The sequence below is a fragment of the Camellia sinensis genome, chromosome 14 (assembly GCF_055761805.1).
Source record: "Camellia sinensis isolate YWXY chromosome 14, ASM5576180v1, whole genome shotgun sequence".
Classification (NCBI taxonomy): Eukaryota; Viridiplantae; Streptophyta; class Magnoliopsida; order Ericales; family Theaceae; genus Camellia; species Camellia sinensis.
In genome coordinates, this window is record NC_138974.1 from 103,620,714 (window position 1) to 103,637,113 (window position 16,400).

General features: G+C 47.6%; 53 non-coding genes across 53 annotated transcripts; all 53 read left to right on the forward strand.

The window, feature by feature from the left end:
- The first annotated feature begins 57 nt into the window (after positions 1 to 57).
- LOC145810663 (5S ribosomal RNA) lies at positions 58 to 176 on the forward strand. Its single transcript, XR_014354223.1, has one exon. It is a non-coding gene; the product is annotated as a 5S ribosomal RNA (ribosomal RNA).
- Positions 177 to 370: 194 nt separating this feature from the next.
- On the forward strand, positions 371 to 489 carry LOC145809667 (5S ribosomal RNA). The gene has a single exon (XR_014353229.1). It is a non-coding gene; the product is annotated as a 5S ribosomal RNA (ribosomal RNA).
- Positions 490 to 683: 194 nt separating this feature from the next.
- LOC145809079 (5S ribosomal RNA) lies at positions 684 to 802 on the forward strand. Its single transcript, XR_014352573.1, has one exon. It is a non-coding gene; the product is annotated as a 5S ribosomal RNA (ribosomal RNA).
- Positions 803 to 994: 192 nt separating this feature from the next.
- LOC145809653 (5S ribosomal RNA) lies at positions 995 to 1,113 on the forward strand. The gene has a single exon (XR_014353214.1). It is a non-coding gene; the product is annotated as a 5S ribosomal RNA (ribosomal RNA).
- Positions 1,114 to 1,306: 193 nt separating this feature from the next.
- On the forward strand, positions 1,307 to 1,425 carry LOC145809945 (5S ribosomal RNA). Its single transcript, XR_014353512.1, has one exon. It is a non-coding gene; the product is annotated as a 5S ribosomal RNA (ribosomal RNA).
- A 193-nt stretch (positions 1,426 to 1,618) lies between these two features.
- LOC145810051 (5S ribosomal RNA) lies at positions 1,619 to 1,737 on the forward strand. The gene has a single exon (XR_014353618.1). It is a non-coding gene; the product is annotated as a 5S ribosomal RNA (ribosomal RNA).
- Positions 1,738 to 1,932: 195 nt separating this feature from the next.
- Positions 1,933 to 2,051, forward strand: LOC145810662 (5S ribosomal RNA). The gene has a single exon (XR_014354222.1). It is a non-coding gene; the product is annotated as a 5S ribosomal RNA (ribosomal RNA).
- Positions 2,052 to 2,248: 197 nt separating this feature from the next.
- On the forward strand, positions 2,249 to 2,367 carry LOC145811323 (5S ribosomal RNA). Its single transcript, XR_014354867.1, has one exon. It is a non-coding gene; the product is annotated as a 5S ribosomal RNA (ribosomal RNA).
- Positions 2,368 to 2,561: 194 nt separating this feature from the next.
- On the forward strand, positions 2,562 to 2,680 carry LOC145810576 (5S ribosomal RNA). Its single transcript, XR_014354139.1, has one exon. It is a non-coding gene; the product is annotated as a 5S ribosomal RNA (ribosomal RNA).
- A 192-nt stretch (positions 2,681 to 2,872) lies between these two features.
- LOC145808261 (5S ribosomal RNA) lies at positions 2,873 to 2,991 on the forward strand. The gene has a single exon (XR_014351725.1). It is a non-coding gene; the product is annotated as a 5S ribosomal RNA (ribosomal RNA).
- A 195-nt stretch (positions 2,992 to 3,186) lies between these two features.
- Positions 3,187 to 3,305, forward strand: LOC145809864 (5S ribosomal RNA). The gene has a single exon (XR_014353432.1). It is a non-coding gene; the product is annotated as a 5S ribosomal RNA (ribosomal RNA).
- Positions 3,306 to 3,501: 196 nt separating this feature from the next.
- Positions 3,502 to 3,620, forward strand: LOC145810383 (5S ribosomal RNA). The gene has a single exon (XR_014353953.1). It is a non-coding gene; the product is annotated as a 5S ribosomal RNA (ribosomal RNA).
- Positions 3,621 to 3,814: 194 nt separating this feature from the next.
- LOC145808272 (5S ribosomal RNA) lies at positions 3,815 to 3,933 on the forward strand. The gene has a single exon (XR_014351736.1). It is a non-coding gene; the product is annotated as a 5S ribosomal RNA (ribosomal RNA).
- A 191-nt stretch (positions 3,934 to 4,124) lies between these two features.
- On the forward strand, positions 4,125 to 4,243 carry LOC145810417 (5S ribosomal RNA). Its single transcript, XR_014353985.1, has one exon. It is a non-coding gene; the product is annotated as a 5S ribosomal RNA (ribosomal RNA).
- Positions 4,244 to 4,436: 193 nt separating this feature from the next.
- On the forward strand, positions 4,437 to 4,555 carry LOC145810033 (5S ribosomal RNA). Its single transcript, XR_014353600.1, has one exon. It is a non-coding gene; the product is annotated as a 5S ribosomal RNA (ribosomal RNA).
- A 193-nt stretch (positions 4,556 to 4,748) lies between these two features.
- Positions 4,749 to 4,867, forward strand: LOC145810024 (5S ribosomal RNA). The gene has a single exon (XR_014353591.1). It is a non-coding gene; the product is annotated as a 5S ribosomal RNA (ribosomal RNA).
- Positions 4,868 to 5,060: 193 nt separating this feature from the next.
- On the forward strand, positions 5,061 to 5,179 carry LOC145811324 (5S ribosomal RNA). Its single transcript, XR_014354868.1, has one exon. It is a non-coding gene; the product is annotated as a 5S ribosomal RNA (ribosomal RNA).
- Positions 5,180 to 5,373: 194 nt separating this feature from the next.
- LOC145810578 (5S ribosomal RNA) lies at positions 5,374 to 5,492 on the forward strand. The gene has a single exon (XR_014354141.1). It is a non-coding gene; the product is annotated as a 5S ribosomal RNA (ribosomal RNA).
- A 192-nt stretch (positions 5,493 to 5,684) lies between these two features.
- Positions 5,685 to 5,803, forward strand: LOC145809058 (5S ribosomal RNA). The gene has a single exon (XR_014352552.1). It is a non-coding gene; the product is annotated as a 5S ribosomal RNA (ribosomal RNA).
- A 194-nt stretch (positions 5,804 to 5,997) lies between these two features.
- LOC145809865 (5S ribosomal RNA) lies at positions 5,998 to 6,116 on the forward strand. The gene has a single exon (XR_014353433.1). It is a non-coding gene; the product is annotated as a 5S ribosomal RNA (ribosomal RNA).
- A 195-nt stretch (positions 6,117 to 6,311) lies between these two features.
- LOC145810384 (5S ribosomal RNA) lies at positions 6,312 to 6,430 on the forward strand. Its single transcript, XR_014353954.1, has one exon. It is a non-coding gene; the product is annotated as a 5S ribosomal RNA (ribosomal RNA).
- Positions 6,431 to 6,624: 194 nt separating this feature from the next.
- LOC145809566 (5S ribosomal RNA) lies at positions 6,625 to 6,743 on the forward strand. Its single transcript, XR_014353127.1, has one exon. It is a non-coding gene; the product is annotated as a 5S ribosomal RNA (ribosomal RNA).
- Positions 6,744 to 6,935: 192 nt separating this feature from the next.
- Positions 6,936 to 7,054, forward strand: LOC145810418 (5S ribosomal RNA). The gene has a single exon (XR_014353986.1). It is a non-coding gene; the product is annotated as a 5S ribosomal RNA (ribosomal RNA).
- A 193-nt stretch (positions 7,055 to 7,247) lies between these two features.
- Positions 7,248 to 7,366, forward strand: LOC145810034 (5S ribosomal RNA). Its single transcript, XR_014353601.1, has one exon. It is a non-coding gene; the product is annotated as a 5S ribosomal RNA (ribosomal RNA).
- Positions 7,367 to 7,559: 193 nt separating this feature from the next.
- LOC145810025 (5S ribosomal RNA) lies at positions 7,560 to 7,678 on the forward strand. The gene has a single exon (XR_014353592.1). It is a non-coding gene; the product is annotated as a 5S ribosomal RNA (ribosomal RNA).
- Positions 7,679 to 7,870: 192 nt separating this feature from the next.
- Positions 7,871 to 7,989, forward strand: LOC145809556 (5S ribosomal RNA). The gene has a single exon (XR_014353117.1). It is a non-coding gene; the product is annotated as a 5S ribosomal RNA (ribosomal RNA).
- Positions 7,990 to 8,182: 193 nt separating this feature from the next.
- Positions 8,183 to 8,301, forward strand: LOC145810026 (5S ribosomal RNA). Its single transcript, XR_014353593.1, has one exon. It is a non-coding gene; the product is annotated as a 5S ribosomal RNA (ribosomal RNA).
- Positions 8,302 to 8,493: 192 nt separating this feature from the next.
- On the forward strand, positions 8,494 to 8,612 carry LOC145811082 (5S ribosomal RNA). Its single transcript, XR_014354634.1, has one exon. It is a non-coding gene; the product is annotated as a 5S ribosomal RNA (ribosomal RNA).
- Positions 8,613 to 8,803: 191 nt separating this feature from the next.
- On the forward strand, positions 8,804 to 8,922 carry LOC145810073 (5S ribosomal RNA). The gene has a single exon (XR_014353639.1). It is a non-coding gene; the product is annotated as a 5S ribosomal RNA (ribosomal RNA).
- Positions 8,923 to 9,116: 194 nt separating this feature from the next.
- Positions 9,117 to 9,235, forward strand: LOC145810814 (5S ribosomal RNA). Its single transcript, XR_014354369.1, has one exon. It is a non-coding gene; the product is annotated as a 5S ribosomal RNA (ribosomal RNA).
- Positions 9,236 to 9,428: 193 nt separating this feature from the next.
- On the forward strand, positions 9,429 to 9,547 carry LOC145810484 (5S ribosomal RNA). The gene has a single exon (XR_014354051.1). It is a non-coding gene; the product is annotated as a 5S ribosomal RNA (ribosomal RNA).
- Positions 9,548 to 9,741: 194 nt separating this feature from the next.
- Positions 9,742 to 9,860, forward strand: LOC145811095 (5S ribosomal RNA). The gene has a single exon (XR_014354647.1). It is a non-coding gene; the product is annotated as a 5S ribosomal RNA (ribosomal RNA).
- Positions 9,861 to 10,052: 192 nt separating this feature from the next.
- On the forward strand, positions 10,053 to 10,171 carry LOC145811368 (5S ribosomal RNA). Its single transcript, XR_014354911.1, has one exon. It is a non-coding gene; the product is annotated as a 5S ribosomal RNA (ribosomal RNA).
- A 191-nt stretch (positions 10,172 to 10,362) lies between these two features.
- LOC145810054 (5S ribosomal RNA) lies at positions 10,363 to 10,481 on the forward strand. Its single transcript, XR_014353620.1, has one exon. It is a non-coding gene; the product is annotated as a 5S ribosomal RNA (ribosomal RNA).
- Positions 10,482 to 10,666: 185 nt separating this feature from the next.
- LOC145809404 (5S ribosomal RNA) lies at positions 10,667 to 10,785 on the forward strand. Its single transcript, XR_014352945.1, has one exon. It is a non-coding gene; the product is annotated as a 5S ribosomal RNA (ribosomal RNA).
- Positions 10,786 to 10,977: 192 nt separating this feature from the next.
- Positions 10,978 to 11,096, forward strand: LOC145809738 (5S ribosomal RNA). Its single transcript, XR_014353300.1, has one exon. It is a non-coding gene; the product is annotated as a 5S ribosomal RNA (ribosomal RNA).
- A 192-nt stretch (positions 11,097 to 11,288) lies between these two features.
- Positions 11,289 to 11,407, forward strand: LOC145812296 (5S ribosomal RNA). Its single transcript, XR_014355833.1, has one exon. It is a non-coding gene; the product is annotated as a 5S ribosomal RNA (ribosomal RNA).
- A 194-nt stretch (positions 11,408 to 11,601) lies between these two features.
- On the forward strand, positions 11,602 to 11,720 carry LOC145809994 (5S ribosomal RNA). The gene has a single exon (XR_014353561.1). It is a non-coding gene; the product is annotated as a 5S ribosomal RNA (ribosomal RNA).
- A 192-nt stretch (positions 11,721 to 11,912) lies between these two features.
- LOC145811019 (5S ribosomal RNA) lies at positions 11,913 to 12,031 on the forward strand. Its single transcript, XR_014354569.1, has one exon. It is a non-coding gene; the product is annotated as a 5S ribosomal RNA (ribosomal RNA).
- A 194-nt stretch (positions 12,032 to 12,225) lies between these two features.
- On the forward strand, positions 12,226 to 12,344 carry LOC145810622 (5S ribosomal RNA). The gene has a single exon (XR_014354183.1). It is a non-coding gene; the product is annotated as a 5S ribosomal RNA (ribosomal RNA).
- A 191-nt stretch (positions 12,345 to 12,535) lies between these two features.
- LOC145809820 (5S ribosomal RNA) lies at positions 12,536 to 12,654 on the forward strand. The gene has a single exon (XR_014353387.1). It is a non-coding gene; the product is annotated as a 5S ribosomal RNA (ribosomal RNA).
- A 195-nt stretch (positions 12,655 to 12,849) lies between these two features.
- Positions 12,850 to 12,968, forward strand: LOC145810693 (5S ribosomal RNA). The gene has a single exon (XR_014354251.1). It is a non-coding gene; the product is annotated as a 5S ribosomal RNA (ribosomal RNA).
- A 192-nt stretch (positions 12,969 to 13,160) lies between these two features.
- LOC145809451 (5S ribosomal RNA) lies at positions 13,161 to 13,279 on the forward strand. The gene has a single exon (XR_014353002.1). It is a non-coding gene; the product is annotated as a 5S ribosomal RNA (ribosomal RNA).
- Positions 13,280 to 13,464: 185 nt separating this feature from the next.
- On the forward strand, positions 13,465 to 13,583 carry LOC145808975 (5S ribosomal RNA). The gene has a single exon (XR_014352466.1). It is a non-coding gene; the product is annotated as a 5S ribosomal RNA (ribosomal RNA).
- A 192-nt stretch (positions 13,584 to 13,775) lies between these two features.
- LOC145810172 (5S ribosomal RNA) lies at positions 13,776 to 13,894 on the forward strand. Its single transcript, XR_014353742.1, has one exon. It is a non-coding gene; the product is annotated as a 5S ribosomal RNA (ribosomal RNA).
- Positions 13,895 to 14,085: 191 nt separating this feature from the next.
- On the forward strand, positions 14,086 to 14,204 carry LOC145808284 (5S ribosomal RNA). Its single transcript, XR_014351747.1, has one exon. It is a non-coding gene; the product is annotated as a 5S ribosomal RNA (ribosomal RNA).
- A 193-nt stretch (positions 14,205 to 14,397) lies between these two features.
- Positions 14,398 to 14,516, forward strand: LOC145809349 (5S ribosomal RNA). The gene has a single exon (XR_014352879.1). It is a non-coding gene; the product is annotated as a 5S ribosomal RNA (ribosomal RNA).
- A 197-nt stretch (positions 14,517 to 14,713) lies between these two features.
- On the forward strand, positions 14,714 to 14,832 carry LOC145810035 (5S ribosomal RNA). Its single transcript, XR_014353602.1, has one exon. It is a non-coding gene; the product is annotated as a 5S ribosomal RNA (ribosomal RNA).
- A 194-nt stretch (positions 14,833 to 15,026) lies between these two features.
- On the forward strand, positions 15,027 to 15,145 carry LOC145811545 (5S ribosomal RNA). Its single transcript, XR_014355085.1, has one exon. It is a non-coding gene; the product is annotated as a 5S ribosomal RNA (ribosomal RNA).
- Positions 15,146 to 15,339: 194 nt separating this feature from the next.
- LOC145809350 (5S ribosomal RNA) lies at positions 15,340 to 15,458 on the forward strand. Its single transcript, XR_014352880.1, has one exon. It is a non-coding gene; the product is annotated as a 5S ribosomal RNA (ribosomal RNA).
- Positions 15,459 to 15,653: 195 nt separating this feature from the next.
- LOC145808936 (5S ribosomal RNA) lies at positions 15,654 to 15,772 on the forward strand. The gene has a single exon (XR_014352425.1). It is a non-coding gene; the product is annotated as a 5S ribosomal RNA (ribosomal RNA).
- Positions 15,773 to 15,967: 195 nt separating this feature from the next.
- LOC145809981 (5S ribosomal RNA) lies at positions 15,968 to 16,086 on the forward strand. The gene has a single exon (XR_014353548.1). It is a non-coding gene; the product is annotated as a 5S ribosomal RNA (ribosomal RNA).
- A 191-nt stretch (positions 16,087 to 16,277) lies between these two features.
- On the forward strand, positions 16,278 to 16,396 carry LOC145812295 (5S ribosomal RNA). The gene has a single exon (XR_014355832.1). It is a non-coding gene; the product is annotated as a 5S ribosomal RNA (ribosomal RNA).
- Positions 16,397 to 16,400: the final 4 nt, after the last annotated feature.

The following is a 16,400-nucleotide window of genomic DNA, read 5'->3' on the forward strand; positions in this document are numbered from 1 at the left end:
GAATTTCATTTTTTTCCCCGTGTACTGCTTAAAACAATAAAGTCGCGGTTAATCTTCGGGTGCGATCATACCAGCACTAATGCACCGGATCCCATCAGAACTCCGCAGTTAAGCGTGCTTGGGCGAGAGTAGTACTAGGATGGGTGACCCCCTGCTAAGTCCTCGTGTTGCACCCCTTTTGTCCCTTTTTCCACACCCCCCCCTTTTTTTTTTCCCCGGACAGCCTGTCCGATTTTTAGCCCATTCAATCGCCTTCGCCTCCTTTTCGACAATTTCTCCCTTTTAAACCATTTCCAGATTATCCTGTTCCATTCAATTTCATTTTTTTCCCCGTGTACTGCTTAAAACAATAAAGTCGCGGTTAATTTTCGGGTGCGATCATACCAGCACTAATGCACCGGATCCCATCAGAATTCCGCAGTTAAGCGTGCTTGGGCGAGAGTAGTACTAGGATGGGTGACCCCCTGGGAAGTCCTCGTGTTGCACCCCTTTTGTCTCTTTTTCCACCCCCCCCCTTTTTTTTTTTCCCCGGACAGCCTGTCCGATTTTTAGCCCATTCAATCCCCTTCGCCTCCTTTTCGACAATTTCTCCCTCTTAAACCATTTCCAGATTATCCTGTTCCATTCAATTTCATTTTTTTCCCCGTCTACTGCTTAAAACAATAAAGTCGTGGTTAATCTTCGGGTGCGATCATACCAGCACTAATGCACCGGATCCCATCAGAACTCCGCAGTTAAGCGTGCTTGGGCGAGAGTAGTACTAGGATGGGTGACCCCCTGGGAAGTCCCCGTGTTGCACCCCTTTTGTCCCTTTTTCCACCACCCCCTTTTTTTTTTCCCCGGACAGCCTGTCCGATTTTTAGCCCATTCAATCACCATCGCCTCCTTTTCGACAATTTCTCCCTTTTAAACCATTTCCAGATTATCCTGTTCCATTCAATTTCATTTTTTTCCCCGTGTACTGCTTAAAACAATAAAGTCGCGGTTAATCTTCGGGTGGGATCATACCAGCACTAATGCACCGGATCCCATCAGAACTCCGCAGTTAAGCGTGCTTGGGCGAGAGTAGTACTAGGATGGGTGACCCCCTGGGAAGTCCTCGTGTTGCACCCCTTTTGTCCCTTTTTCCACCCCCCCCTTTTTTTTTTTCCCCGGACAGCCTGTCCGATTTTTAGCCCATTCAATCGCCTTCGCCTCCTTTTCGACAATTTCTCCCTTTTAAACCATTTCCAGATTATCCTGTTCCATTCAATTTCATTTTTTTCCCCGTCTACTGCTTAAAACAATAAAGTCGCGGTTAATCTTCGGGTGCGATCATACCAGCACTAATGCACCGGATCCCATCAGAACTCCGCAGTTAAGCGTGCTTGGCCGAGAGTAGTACTAGGATGGGTGACCCCCTGGGAAGTCCTCGTGTTGCACCCCTTTTGTTCCTTTTTCCACCCCCCCCCTTTTTTTTTTCCCCGGACAGCCTGTCCGATTTTTAGCCCATTCAATCGCCTTCGCCTCCTTTTCGACAATTTCTCCCTTTTAAACCATTTCTAGATTATCCTGTTCCATTCAATTTCATTTTTTTCCCCGTGTACTGCTTAAAACAATAAAGTCGCGGTTAATCTTCGGGTGTGATCATACCAGCACTAATGCACCGGATCCCATCAGAACTCCGCAGTTAAGCGTGCTTGGGCGAGAGTAGTACTAGGATGGGTGACCCCCGGGGAAGTCCTCGTGTTGCACTCCTTTTGTCCATTTTTCCAACCCCCCCCTCTTTTTTTTTTCCCCGGACAGCCTGTCCGATTTTTAGCCCATTCAATCGCCTTCGCCTCCTTTTCGACAATTTCTCCCTTTTAAACCATTTCCAGATTATCCTGTTCCATTCAATTTCATTTTTTTCCCCGTGTACTGCTTAAAACAATAAAGTCGCGGTTAATCTACGGGTGCGATCATACCAGCACTAATGCACCGGATCCCATCAGAACTGCGCAGTTAAGCGTGCTTGGGCGAGAGTAGTACTAGGATGGGTGACCCCCTGGGAAGTCCTCGTGTTGCACTCCTTTTGTCCCTTTTTCCACCCCCCCCCCTTTTTTTTTTTTTCCCCGGACAGCCTGTCCGATTTTTAGCCCATTCAATCGCCTTCGCCTCCTTTTCGACAATTTCTCCCTTTTAAACCATTTCCAGATTATCCTGTTCCATTCAATTTCATTTTTTTCCCCGTGTACTGCTTAAAACAATAAAGTCACGTTTAATCTTCGGGTGCGATCATACCAGCACTAATGCACCGGATCCCATCAGAACTCCGCAGTTAAGCGTGCTTGGGCGAGTGTAGTACTAGGATGGCTGACCCCCTGGGAAGTCCTCCTGTTGCACCCCTTTTGTGCCTTTCTCCACCCCCCCCCCTTTTTTTTTTTCCCCGGACAGCCTGTCCGATTTTTAGCCCATTCAATCGCCTTCGCCTCCTTTCGACAATTTCTCCCTTTTAAACCATTTCCAGATTATTCTGTTCCATTCAATTTCATTTTTTTCCCCGTCTACTGCTTAAAACAATAAAGTCGCGGTTAATCTTCGGGTGCGATCATACCAGCACTAATGCACCGGATCCCATTAGAACTCCGCAGTTAAGCGTGCTTCGGCGAGAGTAGTACTAGGATGGGTGACCCCCTGGGAAGTCCTCGTGTTGCACCCCTTTTGTCCCTTTTTCCACCCCCCCTTTTTTTTTTTCCCCGGACAGCCTGTCCGTTTTTTAGCCCATTCAATCGCCTTCGCCTCCTTTTCGACAATTTCTCCCTTTTAAACTATTTCCAGATTATCCTGTTCCATTCAATTTCATTTTTTTCCCCGTGTACTGCTTAAAACAAAAATGTCGCGGTTAATCTTCGGGTGCGATCATACCAGCACTAATGCACCGGATCCCATCAGAACTCCGCAGTTAAGCGTGCTTGGGCGAGAGTAGTACTAGGATGGGTGACCCCCTGGGAAGTCCTCGTGTTGCACCCCTTTTGTCCCTTTTTCCACCCCCCCCCCTTTTTTTTTTTTCCCGGACAGCCTGTCCGATTTTTAGCCCATTCAATCGCCTTCGCCTCCTTTTCGACAATTTCTCCCTTTTAAACCATTTCCAGATTATCCTGTTCCATTCAATTTCATTTTTTTCCCGGTCTACTGCTTAAAACAATAAAGTCGCGGTTAATCTTCGGGTGCGATCATACCAGCACTAATGCACCGGATCCCATCAGAAATCCGCAGTTAAGCGTGCTTGGGCGAGAGTAGTACTAGGATGGGTGACCCCCTGGGAAGTCCTCGTGTTGCACCCCTTTTGTCCCTTTTACCACACCCCCCCCCCTTTTTTTTTTTCCCCGGACAGCCTGTCCGATTTTTAGCCCATTCAATCGCCTTCGCCTCCTTTTCGACAATTTCTCCCTTTTCAACCATTTCCAGATTATCCTGTTCCATTCAATTTCATTTTTTTCCCGTGTACTGCTTAAAACAATAAAGTCGCGGTTAATCTTCGGGTGCGATCATACCAGCACTAATGCACCGGATCCCATCAGAACTCCGCAGTTAACCGTGCTTGGGCGAGAGTAGTAGTAGGATGGGTGACCCCCTGGGAAGTCCTCGTGTTGCACCCCTTTTGTCTCTTTTTCCACCCCCCCCCTTTTTTCTTTTCCCCGGACAGCCTGTCCGATTTTTAGCCCATTCAATCCCCTTCGCCTCCTTTTCGACAATTTCTCCCTTTTAAACCATTTCCAGATTATCCTGTTCCATTCAATTTCATTTTTTTCCCCGTCTACTGCTTAAAACAATAAAGTCGTGGTTAATCTTCGGGTGCGATCATACCAGCACTAATGCACCGGATCCCATCAGAACTCCGCAGTTAAGCGTGCTTGGGCGAGAGTAGTACTAGGATGGGTGACCCCCTGGGAAGTCCTCGTGTTGCACCCCTTTTGTCCCTTTTTCCACCCCCCCTTTTTTTTTTCCCCGGACAGCCTGTCCGATTTTTAGCCCATTCAATCGCCTTCGCCTCCTTTTCGACAATTTCTCCCTTTTAAACCATTTCCAGATTATCCTGTTCCATTCAATTTCATTTTTTTCCCCGTCTACTGCTTAAAACAATAAAGTCGCGGTTAATCTTCGGGTGCGATCATACCGGCACTAATGCACCGGATCCCATCAGAACTACGCAGTTAAGCGTGCTTGGGCGAGAGTAGTACTAGGATGGGTGACCCCCTGGGAAGTCCTCGTGTTGCACCCCTTTTGTCCCTTTTTCCACACCCCCCCTTTTTTTTTTCCCCGGACAGCCTGTTCGATTTTTAGCCCATTCAAACGCCTTCGCCTCCTTTTCGACAATTTCTCCCTTTTAAACCATTTCCAGATTATCCTGTTCCATTCAATTTCATTTTTTTCCCCGTGTACTGCTTAAAACAATAAAGTCGCGGTTAATTTTCGGGTGCGATCATACCAGCACTAATGCACCGGATCTCATCAGAACTCCGCAGTTAAGCGTGCTTGGGCGAGAGTAGTACTAGGATGGGTGACCCCCTCGGAAGTCCTCGTGTTGCACCCCTTTTGTCCCTTTTTCCACCCCCCCCCCTTTTTTTTTCCCCGGACAGCCTGTCCGATTTTTAGCCCATTCAATCGCCTTCGCCTCCTTTTCGACAATTTCTCCCTTTTAAACCATTTCCAGATTATCCTGTTCCATTCAATTTCATTTTTTTCCCCGTGTACTGCTTAAAACAATGAAGTCGCGGTTAATCTTCGGGTGCGATCATACCAGCACTAATGCACCGGATCCCATCAGAACTCCGCAGTTAAGCGTGCTTGGGCGAGAGTAGTACTAGGATGGGTGACCCCCTGGGAAGTCCTCATGTTGCACCCCTTTTGTCCCTTTTTCCAGCCCCCCCTTTTTTTTTTTCCCCGGACAGCCTGTCCGATTTTTAGCCCATTCAATCGCCTTCGCCTCCTTTTCGACAATTTCTCCCTTTTAAACCATTTCCAGATTATCCTGTTCCATTCAATTTCATTTTTTTCCCCGTGTACTGCTTAAAACAATAAAGTCACGTTTAATCTTCGGGTGCGATCATACCAGCACTAATGCACCGGATCCCATCAGAACTCCGCAGTTAAGCGTGCTTGGGCGAGTGTAGTACTAGGATGGCTGACCCCCTGGGAAGTCCTCCTGTTGCACCCCTTTTGTGCCTTTCTCCACCCCCCCCCCTTTTTTTTTTTCCCCGGACAGCCTGTCCGATTTTTAGCCCATTCAATCGCCTTCGCCTCCTTTCGACAATTTCTCCCTTTTAAACCATTTCCAGATTATTCTGTTCCATTCAATTTCATTTTTTTCCCCGTCTACTGCTTAAAACAATAAAGTCGCGGTTAATCTTCGGGTGCGATCATACCAGCACTAATGCACCGGATCCCATTAGAACTCCGCAGTTAAGCGTGCTTCGGCGAGAGTAGTACTAGGATGGGTGACCCCCTGGGAAGTCCTCGTGTTGCACCCCTTTTGTCCCTTTTTCCACCCCCCCCTTTTTTTTTTCCCCGGACAGCCTGTCCGTTTTTTAGCCCATTCAATCGCCTTCGCCTCCTTTTCGACAATTTCTCCCTTTTAAACTATTTCCAGATTATCCTGTTCCATTCAATTTCATTTTTTTCCCCGTGTACTGCTTAAAACAAAAATGTCGCGGTTAATCTTCGGGTGCGATCATACCAGCACTAATGCACCGGATCCCATCAGAACTCCGCAGTTAAGCGTGCCTGGGCGAGAGTAGTACTAGGATGGGTGACCCCCTGGGAAGTCCTCGTGTTGCACCCCTTTTGTCCCTTTTTCCACCCCCCCCCTTTTTTTTTTTCCCCGGACAGCCTGTCCGATTTTTAGCCCATTCAATCGCCTTCGCCTCCTTTTCGACAATTTCTCCCTTTTAAACCATTTCCAGATTATCCTGTTCCATTCAATTTCATTTTTTTCCCCGTCTACTGCTTAAAACAATAAAGTCGCGGTTAATCTTCGGGTGCGATCATACCAGCACTAATGCACCGGATCCCATCAGAAATCCGCAGTTAAGCGTGCTTGGGCGAGAGTAGTACTAGGATGGGTGACCCCCTGGGAAGTCCTCGTGTTGCACCCCTTTTGTCCCTTTTACCACACCCCCCCCCTTTTTTTTTTTCCCCGGACAGCCTGTCCGATTTTTAGCCCATTCAATCGCCTTCGCCTCCTTTTCGACAATTTCTCCCTTTTCAACCATTTCCAGATTATCCTGTTCCATTCAATTTCATTTTTTTCCCGTGTACTGCTTAAAACAATAAAGTCGCGGTTAATCTTCGGGTGCGATCATACCAGCACTAATGCACCGGATCCCATCAGAACTCCGCAGTTAACCGTGCTTGGGCGAGAGTAGTAGTAGGATGGGTGACCCCCTGGGAAGTCCTCGTGTTGCACCCCTTTTGTCTCTTTTTCCACCCCCCCCCTTTTTTTTTTTCCCCGGACAGCCTGTCCGATTTTTAGCCCATTCAATCCCCTTCGCCTCCTTTTCGACAATTTCTCCCTTTTAAACCATTTCCAGATTATCCTGTTCCATTCAATTTCATTTTTTTCCCCGTCTACTGCTTAAAACAATAAAGTCGTGGTTAATCTTCGGGTGCGATCATACCAGCACTAATGCACCGGATCCCATCAGAACTCCGCAGTTAAGCGTGCTTGGGTGAGAGTAGTACTAGGATGGGTGACCCCCTGGGAAGTCCTCGTGTTGCACCCCTTTTGTCCCTTTTTCCACCCCCCCCTTTTTTTTTTCCCCGGACAGCCTGTCCGATTTTTAGCCCATTCAATCGCCTTCGCCTACTTTTCGACAATTTCTCCCTTTTAAACCATTTCCAGATTATCCTGTTCCATTCAATTTCATTTTTTTCCCCGTCTACTGCTTAAAACAATAAAGTCGCGGTTAATCTTCGGGTGCGATCATACCGGCACTAATGCACCGGATCCCATCAGAACTACGCAGTTAAGCGTGCTTGGGCGAGAGTAGTACTAGGATGGGTGACCCCCTGGGAAGTCCTCGTGTTGCACCCCTTTTGTCCCTTTTTCCACACCCCCCCTTTTTTTTTTCCCCGGACAGCCTGTTCGATTTTTAGCCCATTCAAACGCCTTCGCCTCCTTTTCGACAATTTCTCCCTTTTAAACCATTTCCAGATTATCCTGTTCCATTCAATTTCATTTTTTTCCCCGTGTACTGCTTAAAACAATAAAGTCGCGGTTAATTTTCGGGTGCGATCATACCAGCACTAATGCACCGGATCTCATCAGAACTCCGCAGTTAAGCGTGCTTGGGCGAGAGTAGTACTAGGATGGGTGACCCCCTCGGAAGTCCTCGTGTTGCACCCCTTTTGTCCCTTTTTCCACCCCCCGCCCTTTTTTTTTCCCCGGACAGCCTGTCCGATTTTTAGCCCATTCAATCGCCTTCGCCTCCTTTTCGACAATTTCTCCCTTTTAAACCATTTCCAGATTATCCTGTTCCATTCAATTTCATTTTTTTCCCCGTGTACTGCTTAAAACAATGAAGTCGCGGTTAATCTTCGGGTGCGATCATACCAGCACTAATGCACCGGATCCCATCAGAACTCCGCAGTTAAGCGTGCTTGGGCGAGAGTAGTACTAGGATGGGTGACCCCCTGGGAAGTCCTCATGTTGCACCCCTTTTGTCCCTTTTTCCAGCCCCCCCTTTTTTTTTTTCCCCGGACAGCCTGTCCGATTTTTAGCCCATTCAATCGCCTCGCCTCCTTTTCGACAATTTCTCCTTTTTAAACCATTTCCAGATTATCCTGTTCCATTCAATTTCATTTTTTTCCCCGTCTACTGCTTAAAACAATAAAGTCGCGGTTAATCTTCGGGTGCGATCATACCAGCACTAATGCACCGGATCCCATCAGAACTCCGCAGTTAAGCGTGCTTGGGCGAGAGTAGTACTAGGATGGGTGACCCCCTCGGAAGTCCTCGTGTTGCACCCCTTGTGTCCCTTTTTCCACCCCCCCCCTTTTTTTTTTCCCCGGACAGCCTGTCCGATTTTTAGCCCATTCAATCGCCTTCGCCTCCTTTTCGACAATTTCTCCCTTTTAAACCATTTCCAGATTATCCTGTTCCATTCAATTTCATTTTTTTCCCCGTGTACTGCTTAAAACAATAAAGTCGCGGTTAATCTTCGGGTGCGATCATACCAGCACTAATGCACCGGATCCCATCAGAACTCCGCAGTTAAGCGTGCTTGGGCGAGAGTAGTACTAGGATGGGTGACCCCCTGGGAAGTCCTCATGTTGCACCCCTTTTGTCCCTTTTTCCAGCCCCCCCCGTTTTTTTTTCCCCGGACAGCCTGTCCGATTTTTAGCCCATTCAATCGCCTCGCCTCCTTTTCGACAATTTCTCCCTTTTAAACCATTTCCAGATTATCCTGTTCCATTCAATTTCATTTTTTTCCCCGTCTACTGCTTAAAACAATAAAGTCGCGGTTAATCTTCGGGTGCGATCATACCAGCACTAATGCACCGGATCCCATCAGAACTCCGCAATTAAGCGTGCTTGGGCGAGAGTAGTACTAGGATGGGTGACCCCCTGGGAAGTCCTCGTGTTGAACCCCTTTTGTCCCTTTTTCCACCTCCCCTTTTTTTTTTCCCCGGACAACCTGTCCGATTTTTAGCCCATTCAATCGCCTTCGCCTCCTTTTCGACAATTTCTCCCTTTTAAACCATTTCCAGATTATCCTGTTCCATTCAATTTCATTTTTTTCCCCGTCTACTGCTTAAAACAATAAAGTCGCGGTTAATCTTCGGGGGCGATCATACCAGCACTAATGCACCGGATCCCATCAGAACTCCGCAGTTAAGCGTGCTTGGGCGAGAGTAGTACTAGGATGGGTAACCCCCTGGGAAGTCCTCGTGTTGCACCCCTTTTGTCCCTTTTTCCACCTCCCCCCCTTTTTTTTTTCCCCGGACAGCCTGTCCGATTTTTAGCCCATTCAATCGCCTTCGCCTCCTTTTCGACAATTTCTCCCTTTTAAACCATTTCCAGATTATCCTGTTCCATTCAATTTCATTTTTTTCCCCGTCTACTGCTTAAAACAATAAAGTCGCGGTTAATCTTCGGGTGCGATCATACCAGCACTAATGCACCGGATCCCATCAGAACTCCGCAGTTAAGCGTGCTTGGGCGAGAGTAGTACTAGGATGACTGACCCCCTGGGAAGTCCTCGTGTTGCACCCCTTTTGTCCCTTTTTCCACCCCCCCCTCTTTTTTTTTCCCCGGACAGCCTGTCCGATTTTTAGCCCATTGAATCGCCTTCGCCTCCTTTTCGACAATTTCTCCCTTTTAAACCATTTCCAGATTATCCTGTTCCATTCAATTTCATTTTTTTCCCCGTGTACTGCTTAAAACAATAAAGTCGCGGTTAATCTTCGGGGGCGATCATACCAGCACTAATGCACCGGATCCCATCAGAACTCCGCAGTTAAGCGTGCTTGGGCGAGAGTAGTACTAGGATGGGTAACCCCCTGGGAAGTCCTTGTGTTGCACCCCTTTTGTCCCTTTTTCCACCTCCCCCCCTTTTTTTTTTCCCCGGACAGCCTGTCCGATTTTTAGCCCATTCAATCGCCTTCGCCTCCTTTTCGACAATTTCTCCCTTTTAAACCATTTCCAGATTATCCTGTTCCATTCAATTTCATTTTTTTCCCCGTCTACTGCTTAAAACAATAAAGTCGCGGTTAATCTTCGGGTGCGATCATACCAGCACTAATGCACCGGACCCCATCAGAACTCCGCAGTTAAGCGTGCTTGGGCGAGAGTAGTACTAGGATGGGTGACCCCCTGGGAAGTCCTCGTGTTGGACCCCTTTTGTCCCTTTTTCCACCCCCACCTTTTTTTTTTCCCCGGACGGCCTGTCCGATTTTTAGCCCATTCAATCGCCTTCGCCTCCTTTTCGACAATTTCTCCCTTTTAAACCATTTCCAGATTATCCTGTTCCATTCAATTTCATTTTTTTCCCCGTATACTGCTTAAAACAATAAAGTCGCGGTTAATCTTCGGGTGCGATCATACCAGCACTAATGCACCGGATCCCATCAGAAGTCCGCAGTTAAGCGTGCTTGGGCGAGAGTAGTACTTGGATGCGTGACCCCCTGGGAAGTCCTCGTGTTGCACCCCTTTTGTCCCTTTTTCCACCCCCCTTTTTTTTTTTCCCCGGACAGCCTGTCCGATTTTTAGCCCATTCAATCGCCTTCGCCTCCTTTTCGACAATTTCTCCCTTTTAAACCATTTCCAGATTATCCTGTTCCATTGAATTTCATTTTTTTCCCCGTGTACTGCTTAAAAAAATAAAGTCGCGGTTAATCTTCGGGTGCGATCATACCAGCACTAATGCACCGGATCCCATCAGAACTCCGCGGTTAAGCGTGCTTGGGCGAGAGTAGTACTAGGATGGGTGACCCCCTGGGAAGTCCTCGTGTTGCATCCCTTTTTCCACCCCCGCCCTTTTTTTTTTTCCCCGGACAGCCTGTACGATTTTTAGCCCATTCAATCGCCTTCGCCTCCTTTTCGACAATTTCTCCCTTTTAAACCATTTCCAGTTTATCCTGTTCCATTCAATTTCATTTTTTTCCCCGTCTACTGCTTAAAACAATAAAGTCGCGGTTAATCTTCGGGTGCGATCATACCAGCACTAATGCACCGGATCCCATCAGAACTCCGCAGTTAAGCGTGTTTGGGCGAGAGTAGTACTAGGATGGGTGACCCCCTGGGAAGTCCTCGTGTTGCACCCCTTTTGTCCATTTTTCCACCCCCCCTTTTTTTTTTCCCCGGACAGCCTGTCCGATTTTTAGCCCATTCAATCGCCTTCGCCTCCTTTTCGACAATTTCTCCCTTTTAAACCATTTCCAGATTATCCTGTTCCATTCAATTTCATTTTTTTTCCCCGTCTACTGCTTAAAACAATAAAGTCGCGGTTAATCTTCGGGTGCGATCATACCAGCACTAATGCACCGGATCGCATCAGAACTCCGCAGTTAAGCGTGCTTGGGCGAGAGTAGTACTAGGATGGGTGACCCCCTGGGAAGTCCTCGTGTTGCACCCCTTTTGTCCCTTTTTCCACCCCCCCCCTTTTTTTTTCCCCGGACAGCCTGTCCGATTTTTAGCCCATTCAATCGCCTTCGCCTCATTTTCGACAATTTCTCCCTTTTAAACCATTTCCAGATTATCCTGTTCCATTCAATTTCATTTTTTTCCCCGTCTACTGCTTAAAACAATAAAGTCGCGGTTAATCTTCGGCGGCCATCATACCAGCACTAATGCACCGGATGCCATCAGAACTCTGCAGTTAAGCGTGCTTGGGCGAGAGTAGTACTAGGATGGGTGACCCCCTGGGCAGTCCTCGTGTTGCACCCCTTTTGTCCCTTTTTCCACCTCCCCCCCTTTTTTTTTTCCCCGGACAGCCTGTCCGATTTTTAGCCTATTCAATCGCCTTCGCCTCCTTTTCGACAATTTCTCCCTTTTAAACCATTTCCAGATTATCCTGTTCCATTCAATTTCATTTTTTTCCCCGTCTACTACATAAAACAATAAAGTCGCGGTTAATCTTCGGGTGCCATCATACCAGCACTAATGCACCGGATCCCATCAGAACTCCGCAGTTAAGCGTGCTTGGGCGAGAGTAGTACTAGGATGGGTGACCCCCTGGGAAGTCCTCGTGTTGCACCCCTTTTGTCCCTTTTTCCACCCCCCCCTTTTTTTTTTCCCCGGACAGCCTGTCCGATTTTTAGCCCATTCAATCGCCTTCGCCTCCTTTTCGACAATTTCTCCCTTTTAAACCATTTCCAGATTATCCTGTTCCAATCAATTTCATTTTTTTCCCCGTCTACTGCTTAAAACAATAAAGTCGCGATTAATCTTTGGGTGCGATCATTCCAGCACTAATGCACCGGATCCCATCAGAACTCCGCAGTTAAGTGTGCTTGGGAGAGAGTAGTACTAGGATGGGTGACCCCCTGGGAAGTCCTCGTGTTGCACCCCTTTTGTCCCTTTTTCCACCCCCCCTCCTTTTTTTTTTCCCCGGACAGCCTGTTCGATTTTTAGCCCATTCAATCGCCTTCGCCTCCTTTTCGACAATTTCTCCCTTTTAAACCATTTCCAGATTATCCTGTTCCAATCAATTTCATTTTTTTCCCCGTCTACTGCTTAAAACAATAAAGTCGCGGTTAATCTTTGGGTGCGATCATACCAGCACTAATGCACCGGATCCCATCAGAACTCCGCAGTTAAGTGTGCTTGGGAGAGAGTAGTACTAGGATGGGTGACCCCCTGGGAAGTCCTCGTGTTGCACCCCTTTTGTCCCTTTTTCCACCCCCCATTTTTTTTTTCCCCGGACAGCCTGTCCGATTTTTAGCCCATTCAATCGCCTTCGCCTCCTTTTCGACAATTTCTCCCTTTTAAACCATTTCCAGATTATCCTGTTCCATTCAATTTCATTTTTTTCCCCGTCTACTGCTTAAAACAATAAAGTCGCGGTTAATCTTCGGGTGCGATCGTACCAGCACTAATGCACCGGATCCCATCAGAACTCCGCAGTTAAGCGTGCTTGGGCGAGAGTAGTACTACGATGGGTGACCCCCTGGGAAGTCCTCGTGTTGCACCCCTTTTGTCCCTTTTTCCACCCACCCCCCCTTTTTTTTTTCCCCGGACAGCCTGTCCGATTTTTGGCCCATTCAATCGCCTTCGCCTCCTTTTCGACAATTTCTCCCTTTTAAACCATTTCCAGATTATCCTGTTCCATTCAATTTCATTTTTTTCCCCGTGTACTGCTTAAAACAATAAAGTCGCGGTTAATCTTCGGGTGCGATCATACCAGCACTAATGCACCGGATCCCATCAAAACTCCGCAGTTAAGCGTGCTTGGGCGAGAGTAGTACTAGGATGGGTGATCCCCTGGGAAGTCCTCGTGTTGCACCCCTTTTGTCCCTTTTTCCACCCCCCCTTTTTTTTTTTCACCGGACAGCCTGTCCGATTTTTAGCCCATTCAATCGCCTTCGGCTCCTTTTCGACAATTTCTCCCTTTTAAACCATTTCCAGATTATCCTGTTCCATTCAATTTCATTTTTTTTCCCGTCTACTACTTAAAACAATAAAGTCGCGGTTAATCTTCGGGTGCGATCATACCAGCACTAATGCACCGGATCCCATCAGAACTCCGCAGTTAAGCGTGCTTGGGCGAGAGTAGTACTAGGATGGGTGACCCCCTGGGAAGTCTTCGTGTTGCACCCCTTTTTCCACCCCCCCCCTTTTTTTTTTTCCCCGGACAGCCTGTCCGATTTTTAGCCCATTCAATCGCCTTCGCCTCCTTTTCGACAATTTCTCCCTTTTAAAGCATTTCCAGTTTATCCTGTTCCATTCAATTTCATTTTTTTCCCCGTCTACTGCTTAAAACAATAAAGTCGCGGTTAATCTTCGGGTGCGATCATACCAGCACTAATGCACCGGATCCCATCAGAACTCCGCAGTTAAGCGTGCTTGGGCGGGAGTAGTACTAGGATGGGTGACCCCCTGGGAAGTCCTCGTGTTGCACCCCTTTTGTTCCTTTTTCCACCCCCCCCTTTTTTTTTTCCCCGGACAGCCTGTCCGATTTTTAGCCCATTCAATCGCCTTCGCCTCCTTTTCGACAATTTCTCCCTTTTAAACCATTTCCAGATTATCCTGTTCCATTCAATTTCATTTTTTTCCCCGTCTACTGCTTAAAACAATAAAGTCGCGGTTAATCTTCGGGTGCGATCATACCAGCACTAATGCACCGGATCCCAACAGAACTCCGCAGTTAAGCGTGCTTGGGCGAGAGCAGTACTAGGATGGGTGACCCCCTGGGAAGTCCTCGTGTTGCACCCCTTTTGTCCCTTTTTCCACCCCCCCTTTTTTTTTCCCCCGGACAGCCTGTCCGATTTTTAGCCCATTCAATCGCCTTCGCCTCCTTTTCGACAATTTCTCCCTTTTAAACCATTTCCAGATTATCCTGTTCCATTCAATTTCATTTTTTTCCCCGTGTACTGCTTAAAAAAATAAAGTCGCGGTTAATCTTCGGGTGCGATCATACCAGCACTAATGCACCGGATCCCATCAGAACTCCGCAGTTAAGCGTGCTTGGGCGAGAGTAGTACTAGGATGGGTGACCCCCTGGGAAGTCCTCGTGTTGCACCCCTTTTGTCCCTTTTTCCACACCCCCCCTTTTTTTTTTCCCCGGACAGCCTGTCCGATTTTTAGCCCATTCAATCGCCTTCGCCTCCTTTTCGACAATTTCTCCCTTTTAAACCATTTCCAGTTTATCTTGTTCCATTCAATTTCATTTTTTTCCCCGTCTACTGCTTAAAACAATAAAGTCGCGGTTAATCTTCGGGGGCGATCATACCAGCACTAATGCACCGGATCCCATCAGAACTCCGCAGTTAAGCGTGCTTGGGCGAGAGTAGTACTAGGATGGGTGACCCCCTGGGAAGTCCTCGTGTCGCACCCCTTTTGTCCCTTTTTCCACCCCCCCCCCCCTTTTTTTTTTTCCCCGGACAGCCTGTCCGATTTTTAGCCCATTCAATCGCCTTCGCCTCCTTTTCGACAATTTCTCCCTTTTAAACCATTTCCAGATTATCCTGTTCCATTCAATTTCATTTTTTTCCCCGTCTACTGCTTAAAACAATAAAGTCGCGGTTAATCTTCGGGTGCGATCATACCAGCACTAATGCACCGGATCCCATCAGAACTCCGCAGTTAAGCGTGCTTGGGCGAGAGTAGTACTAGGATGAGTGACCCCCTGGGAAGTCCTCGTGTTGCACCCCTTTTGTCCCTTTTTCCACCCCCCCCTTTTTTTTTTTTCCCCGGACAGCCTGTCCGATTTTTAGCCCATTCAATCGCCTTCGCCTCCTTTTCGACAATTTCTCCCTTTTAAACCATTTCCAGATTATCATGTTCCATTCAATTTCATTTTTTTCCCCGTGTACTGCTTAAAACAATAAAGTCGCGGTTAATCTTCGGGGGCGATCATACCAGCACTAATGCACCGGATCCCATCAGAACTCCGCAATTAAGCGTGCTTAGGCGAGAGTAGTACTAGGATGGGTAACCCCCTGGGAAGTCCTCGTGTTGCACCCCTTTTGTCCCTTTTTCCACCTCCCCCCCTTTTTTTTTTCCCCGGACAGCCTGTCCGATTTTTAGCCCATTCAATCGCCTTCGCCTCCTTTTCGACAATTTCTCCCTTTTAAACCATTTCCAGTTTATCTTGTTCCATTCAATTTCATTTTTTTCCCCGTCTACTGCTTAAAACAATAAAGTCGCGGTTAATCTTCGGGGGCGATCATACCAGCACTAATGCACCGGATCCCATCAGAACTCCGCAGTTAAGCGTGCTTGGGCGAGAGTAGTACTAGGATGGGTGACCCCCTGGGAAGTCCTCGTGTCGCACCCCTTTTGTCCCTTTTTCCACCCCCCCCCCCTTTTTTTTTTCCCCGGACAGCCTGTCCGATTTTTAGCCCATTCAATCGCCTTCGCCTCCTTTTCGACAATTTCTCCCTTTTAAACCATTTCCAGATTATCCTGTTCCATTCAATTTCATTTTTTTCCCCGTGTACTGCTTAAAACAATAAAGTCGCGGTTAATCTTCGGGTGCGATCATACCAGCACTAATGCACCGGATCCCATCAGAACTCCGTAGTTAAGCGTGCTTGGGCGAGAGTAGTACTAGGATGGGTGACCCCCTGGGAAGTCCTCGTGTTGCACCCCTTTTGTCCCTTTTTCCACCCCCCCCCCTTTTTTTTTTTCCCCGGACAGCCTGTCCGATTTTTAGCCCATTCAATCGCCTTCGCCTCCTTTTCGACAATTTCTCCCTTTTAAACCATTTCCAGATTATCCTGTTCCATTCAATTTCATATTTTTCCCCGTGTACTGCTTAAAAGAATAAAGTCGCGGTTAATCTTCGGGTGCGATCATACCAGCACTAATGCACCGGATCCAATCAGAACTCCGCAGTTAAGCGTGCTTGGGCGAGAGTAGTACTAGGATGGGTGACCCCCTGGGAAGTCCTCGTGTTGCACCCCTTTTGTCCCTTTTTCCACCCCCCCTTTTTTTTTTCCACGGACAGCCTGTCCGATTTTTAGCCCATTCAATCGCCTTCGCCTCCTTTTCGACAATTTCTCCCTTTTAAACCATTTCCAGATTATCCTGTTCCATTCAATTTCATTTTTTTCCCCGTGTACTGCTTAAAACAATAAAGTCGCGGTTAATCTTCGGGTGCGATCATACCAGCACTAATGCAACGGATCCCATCCGAAGTACGCAGTTAAGCGTGCTTTTGCGAGAGTAGTACTAGGATGGGTGACCCCCTGGGAAGTCCTCGTGTTGCACCCCTTTT